Consider the following 6,924-nt stretch of genomic DNA (forward strand, 5'->3'; position numbering starts at 1 on the left):
CGGTGTCACGCCTATTGGTTTCATCATCATCGTCAAATTGCAACCTGGTACGCTTGATGGAGTCATCTGGTATCTCAAAAGAGCTGTCGTCATTGGGCTTCAAAGGGTCATACGGTTCTTTGCCGGTGTTAGCATTTGGTGACGGATTGGAATCGCCTGTCATCTTGTGTGAAAGTATTGATCAAACGGGTCCCATGGATGGCGCCAAATGATCAAGCCAAAATTGACTTGAGTGCAATTAGTTGAAATGACTAACCTTCGGAAGGGTTTCCTTCGATTAACGTGATGAGTATGAGGGGTGTTGTGGTGGTTGACTTTTTTCGAGCCTCCAAGGTGAGCTTAGAAGAGTAATTAGCGGTGGTAAGTGCAAAATATTGATTGATTCCTAAATGTGTGATTATGAGCAGTATTTATAGGCATAAGATGGCGGTTACCAAGGATAACCATCACTAGCCCTCTAAACCACGATTACCACTCCTGGAATCCTCTAATCATGCCCACTAATTGCTCCACGTTCTCCTGATTTGTCGGACGGACAAGTAGCTGTGCAAACCAAGTCAAATGGTTAACGGCACGCTACGGGTGGCGTAGCGTAGGGGTAATCGTGGCCTGAGAGCGGCATTGACTTGGTATCCAACCAGGAGCTGAAGCTAAACGTCCAGCTACAGGATACGCTATGCGTCTCACGTGACGGCCATGGTGGGACGTACGACATTAAATACAAAGTAATATAGAATACACATTATCGAACTGACAACAGTCTGAGTTGCCGACTGTCAACCTTTTTGTTAATATAATACAAATTTAGAGTAATAGTGAATAGTACTTCTTAATGACCAATATTGATATTTGAAGAAGATAAGAGTGGATTCTCGAAACTGATTGTAGGAGTAGTAGTTGGTGGTATCGAGATTATTCTTTAATAGACCGGGTAAAGGGGCATCAAAGTTAATCACTTGAACCGCTTGCCTTATCGATGGCCTGAAACTACGATCAGGATGAGCACACCATAACCCAACCATCATCAAACACTTTGCTTTTTATGTAGCTTCTCATCAACCACGAAAAGAATATCTTTTTCCATACAACCACCAAACCCATTTCAGAATTAGTATTAATACAATCTTTAGCTTTTCTTCTACAACAAATTTCTATTGCAACCACTCCAAAACTATAAAAATCTAATTCCTTAATAGCTCTACCTGTTCGTACATACTCAGGTACCATGTAGCCTAAAGTCCCGGCTACTGTCTGTGGACCTAACTCATGGTCCATAAGCCGGGCTAACCCAAAATCACCAAGCTTCGCATTAAACCTAGAGTCAAGCATCACATTGCTTGATTCAACATCTCAATGTAATACACATTTTTCCCATTCCTACTGAAGATAAAGTAACACAGAAGCCAAACCTAACAGAATCATGTATCTTAAACCCCAAGCAACGGGGCATCCGGTCATGCCCCCAAAAGATGGGAAAGAATTCTACCGTTTGGCATTAACTCGTACACTAACAAAAATTAGTTAAGTTTCTGGGCCTTAACTGCTTGTAATCTTAACGTTTGTTATGTATTCTTTTTTTCCTTGTTTTGATTCCCTTGAAATGTTTTTAACTGCAATTATTTTCGCTCATAAGTGAGGTAACCTCTGAAAACACACCCAATTCCTCCTTCGCTTAACTTTAGATCATCACTGAAGTTATTAGTGGCCAAAGCAAGATCTTTGTACGAAAATCTTTAAGGCCACCTTACTCCTCGTTCGAGATCATCATTTTTTGAGGATATATTGACCATTTCTAATGTTTCATTTGTAGGTCTTTTGTGAATCCCACTTTTAACTTCACCTTATTGGATGATGATTCTTTTACGTACAAGCTCGAATTGAACTCCCAGTATTCAAGTGCAAGCTTATTTTCATTCATGGGTCCCAATATTGAAGATAAGTAACTCATTGTAAGTTTCTAGCAAGAAAAAGAAATAGACTTGACTTCAATTAATGTGTAGTTTGTGGTGGACTTATAGAAATTATGATGACTTTTCAACATCACCTTTTAGCTGGTAAAACCTCATTTGACATAGGTGTCAAAGAAAACATTATCAATTTTGGGATATAATATGATGACTAAGTGAAATTAGTGTTATATATTATGGATAGGGTCGTAGATTATGATAACCAAATTGTTTTTTTGAATCGTATAGTCACTTTTCTAATTAAGTATTTCGATTTTATTAGCCACGGGTAACACGAAATCTTGATTGAGATAAAACAATGAATGATTTATCGTCATGGCTAAAAGATAATAAATCTAGTAACTGTAGATTGTATAATCCGGATGTTATATATTGAAAGTGTGTAAAGAATGTCCAAAAGCTGGAACATATTCTATAACCTTGGAAATGAATCCATTTATTTTTAATAGTCGAAAAGGTGCATTGAATTGTTGCAGCTTTTAATAAATGCCCAGAATCAAGTGACACATCCCTTGGCAATGGACATGATTGAAAGGGTGCATTAGTACCATAATAAACCACTTAAACATGTCCCAAAATGACCAGGCAAACAAGGCAACCATTTATGAACCATTGCAACTCATACATGAAAAGTTGCATAATTTCTGCAGATCCTGCGTTATGGTGCGTCGCACCAGATAGGTGGTGCCAAGCACCATAACTCATCAAAACTTTATGATGATGAAATGGTCCCTTCATGTTATATGGTGCGGCACACCACCAATTTGGTGCGGCACACCATTAGCCTGGACAACCAATTTGGTGCGGCGCACCTTTGATATTGCTCAACTCGGGTATATATTCTCTCGCAATATCAAACGGTTTTCCCTCAATTTTGTACGACTTTGAAGATTTTTTGGTGTAATTCGTAAAGGTTCACGATTTCGCATCAAGAAGTATATTATGATGATTTTTGAGGTATTTTCTACACCATGTTATCTTTAGTGTGACAACCCGGAAAATTTCGACTTATTTTGTAAGACCCAAATATTTATTGTACGTCGTGTATTTATGGTGTACATTAAGTGTGTGAATCGAGGAATAAGTTTAAGAACTGGCAGGCTGTTCTGACCTCTGTGCGCGCCGCGCAAGGTCAAGGGTGCGCTCCGCGCACCTCACCTGGGACAGTTTTCTGCTTTTTTCTATTTTGAGTTAAATGAAGGGCAATTGTGTCTTTTCACTTGGGGTCGGATCTGTAACCTCAACACCAGAATTGGATCTAGTTTTGGATCACTTTCACATCCACAAACACTCTCATCAATCTTAGAGAGAGAGAGAGAGAGAGAGTTCTAGAGAGAGATTTGGGGTTTTGGAGAAGAAGAAGCTTGAATCGATCAAAAGCTCGAGTGTTAAAGTTATTCATCTTGTTCTTGGCTACGTTTTGGTAGTGTTGGTAAGCTCTAACTCCGGATTTAATTGTTAAGCTTCTTATTCATGTTAGGGTTTGAGCTTGTTAGGGTTCTAAACCCCATTTCTCATGAAATCAGGGGTTTTTGTTGTATTGCTAGTGTAAGTAAACCCGATTATTGTGGGTTTAGGGTTTGATAACAAATTTGGAAGTATTCGTCATGGTTTGGGTGTTAATTCACTAGATTGTAAGTGTGTTGGTGTTTTAGATGTTCATAAGAACATGTTTGCTAGTCTAGATGGGTGTTAACCTTGATTTGGTGTCAAACTAAGTTTTGAGTCAAGATTTGAAGAATCAAGTATGTAAATGCTTGGTTCATGCATTAAATGGTGTTTTGGAAAGTTAATCACTAGCCGTTAGTGATTAAGGATGTTTTCGGGACTTATGTCAAGTGGGTGAATTGAATTAGGTCAAATTTGGTAATGACTCTAATTTTGGATTAATTGGATGATAAGCACTTTTGTTAAGTGTTAAATGGCGTTTGAAATGATTACTACCTAGGTAGTAATTTAGTGTTAAGACCTAGGTTGGGTTAAATGGTGACAAGTATAATTTAGGTTAAATTGTACTTGTTTGATGGGTCGAAACTACCACCCGTAGTGGCAATTGGGTTGAGCTCATTAGGAGATAAATGGGCGGGGTCAAACGAGCAAGGTGAGATCCCTCGACTATGGGATGTGAGTGTCGAGTTCTCTTTTAGAGAATTGTTATTTATGTGTATTTGTACCTATATGTGTATTATAGGTAAAGGTTTGCTCGGTTGCGTTTGGAGGCGATTTACATACATGACTTGTGCAGGCATTTCGAGGTGAGTGGAATAATTATGCAAGTATGTATATAATGTATTTATTTGTGTGCTATGGTACAAACCACGGAGCCGGTAGTGCCATAGTATGTGCGAGTGTGCTATGATGTGAACCACGGAGCCGGTAGCATCATGGTACGTGTGTTGTAGTGTGAACCACGGAGCCGGTAGCACTATAGCACGAGTCGGTAAAGTGTGAACCACGAAGACGGTAGCACTATAAAAGAGTATGACTCGAGTTGTGATGTGAATCACGGAGCCGGTAGCATCAAAGTGTGAACCACGGAGCCGGTTGCATTATAAAATGAGGTATGAACCACGGAGCCGGTAGCACCGAAGTGAGAACCACGGAGCAGGTAGCACTATAAAAGAGTATGACTCAAATGCGTAGTGACGTGAACCACGGAGCTGGTAGCGTCATAGCATTTCGTATGGTGTGAACCACGGAGCCGGTAGCACCATGACTCGTTTATGGTTAACCATATGGTTGTGTATGTGTTGTTGTATAGCATAATATATTATTTTAGAGTATATGCTATTGTTTATGCTAGTTGCGGTAATGGAGGTTATTAGCTTTATACTTGGAGTTCGTATGCTAATATTGTATTGCTAGCATGATTGCGGTATGTGAGTAGGTGGTTGCAAGTATGTATATTATATATGTATGTGTATACTTATTGCACTCACTAAGTGTTAGCTTACCCCTCTCGTTGTTTACTTTTTTCAGGTATTGTGTTATGAGGCTAGCTAGTTGTTAGACTAGTTGCGCAGGAGCGCTTGGGCTCGATGGGGTAACTTTTGGATATACGGACTCGGATTGGGGATTTGGTAGTCCCCGGGATTATGCTCTTGGTATCGGGTTGGGTTATAGAGTCCTAACTCGTCTAAATGTAAATTGGGATCGAAACTTGTATCTTGTACGAAAGTCGTAAAACGGCCGATGTGGGCCCGATGTCATAAAACTCGTTTTATTATTAGAACGTGTTAGTTTTAACTATTATAATATGTTGTGAAAAGCGTTTCGCCTAAAAGTGTCGGGAAGTGGGAGATCTTTAATCAAAATTTGAAAAATCCGGACAGAGGCTGTCAGGCCTTGTGCGCGCCGCACACCCTTCTATAAAAAAAATAAAATAAAATAAATATTGCGTGATCGGTTGGATATTGGGTTGGGTCTTTACAAGTGGTATCAGAGCATAGTCTAAGGGAATTAGGTGACCTTGGAATAGGTGCCTAGTCTTAGACTTATTGGCGGTTATGCATTATATGCGGGACTTGTAGGAATACGGGCCAAACTAAGGTTTGAAAGTGCCTAATGTAAGTAGGTGAACCCGGACATTGTTTTGGTGATAGTCACCTAGGTTGTAGGTTGACTCGTTGTGTGGTGTACTTATGTACATTTATTGTTACATTGTATATAGGTGTATATATATATATATATACAGATATTTATTGGTGCGGTGTCCTAGGGAAGAATCTATTGGAGAGATTCGCATGTTCGGCGGTTTGAGTGATCAAGTTCGCGGTAAGAACGTTGGTCATTCGGGTACTAGGAGTTATCGCGTGTTATCTTGTGTGAATGTCGCGTCAGTCCGGGTAAAGTACTTTACGTGACCATGCGAAAATGGTAAGGTACGCAATTGTAATAGTGACCGATCACCATTATTACAACCGTGTATCTTGACACCAAGCATGACATGACGAGTACCGAGCGGAGGAAACGTGGCATGGTTGGGGTAGAATCGGGACGAGTTAGGAATCTTTTATTGATTCCTAGGTTATAGTGGTCTCGGGTGATGTGCTTGTTGTCACATCAGTTTTGTTGTGAGTCGAAAATTGTTACGGTGGATTCGGTTAGTTAAGTGAGTGAGCCAACTCACGAGTTGAGCGCATAATTAGTCACCCTATGTAGAGGGTGCATTATTTGAGATCGTCATTGGTTGTAGTTACCCATCGTAACTAGGATGACCGATTATTTTGTGTGTGTGTGCGTCGAGGACTTAAATTCCGTAATGGAATACGACAAGTCTAATGATTGTGATTTGGGGTTGCACTCGGTAGAGTGTGTGGTTAGAGGATCGTGTAAGGATTCCAGTTGTGAGCCGACTTGGAATTGGCGAATTGGGGAGTCTTGGGGTCATTAAACCCATGGGAGTGGGACCCGTATGATGATGATTACTTTAGTGTGTTAGCGTGTTACGGATTATAGGGTAACATTCCTAACGAAATATCCCTTGTAGTAGTGATTGTGTCGATATGTGGAAGGGTGTAAGACTTGGTTTTTTCAAGCACCTTTTAGTGTTAGACGGAAGGTTTCGTTAGGCTATATCATTTGGCCTTGTGGAAATTGCGGGTAGCGTGTGATCGGTAGAGACTTTCGATAAGACAACAAACCGTAAGGTTTTTCGGGAAGGTATGACTTCAGGTCATTAATGAGGAGAGGTAGGTGACATCGGGTGTATGGGACCCAAAGACCGAGTTTCTAGGATTCGACAGATTATGGAGGGAGTTTGCATGACACGGCGTCAGGTGCCCTCTTATACCTGCTAGTGTGATGTTCAACTCCGGTGATGGTGTGATCGTTTTGTGCTTAGGGTGTCCTTGAGATGTCTTCGGAAGCAGCGGAGATTACAAAAGTGATCGACGGGTGATGGTAATTCGACGGTTGCGAAAGTCAAAGTTTAAGAGCATTGCGGTGAATACTTCTT

General features: G+C 40.5%; 1 pseudogene; it reads right to left on the reverse strand.

Moving 5' to 3' along the window:
• Positions 1-251: 251 nt before the first annotated feature.
• LOC139863787 (L-type lectin-domain containing receptor kinase IX.1-like) lies at positions 252-1,948 on the reverse strand (annotated as a pseudogene).
• Between the last annotated feature and the right edge of the window lie 4,976 nt (positions 1,949-6,924).

The sequence above is a fragment of the Rutidosis leptorrhynchoides genome, chromosome 8 (genome assembly GCF_046630445.1).
Source record: "Rutidosis leptorrhynchoides isolate AG116_Rl617_1_P2 chromosome 8, CSIRO_AGI_Rlap_v1, whole genome shotgun sequence".
NCBI lineage: Eukaryota > Viridiplantae > Streptophyta > Magnoliopsida > Asterales > Asteraceae > Rutidosis > Rutidosis leptorrhynchoides.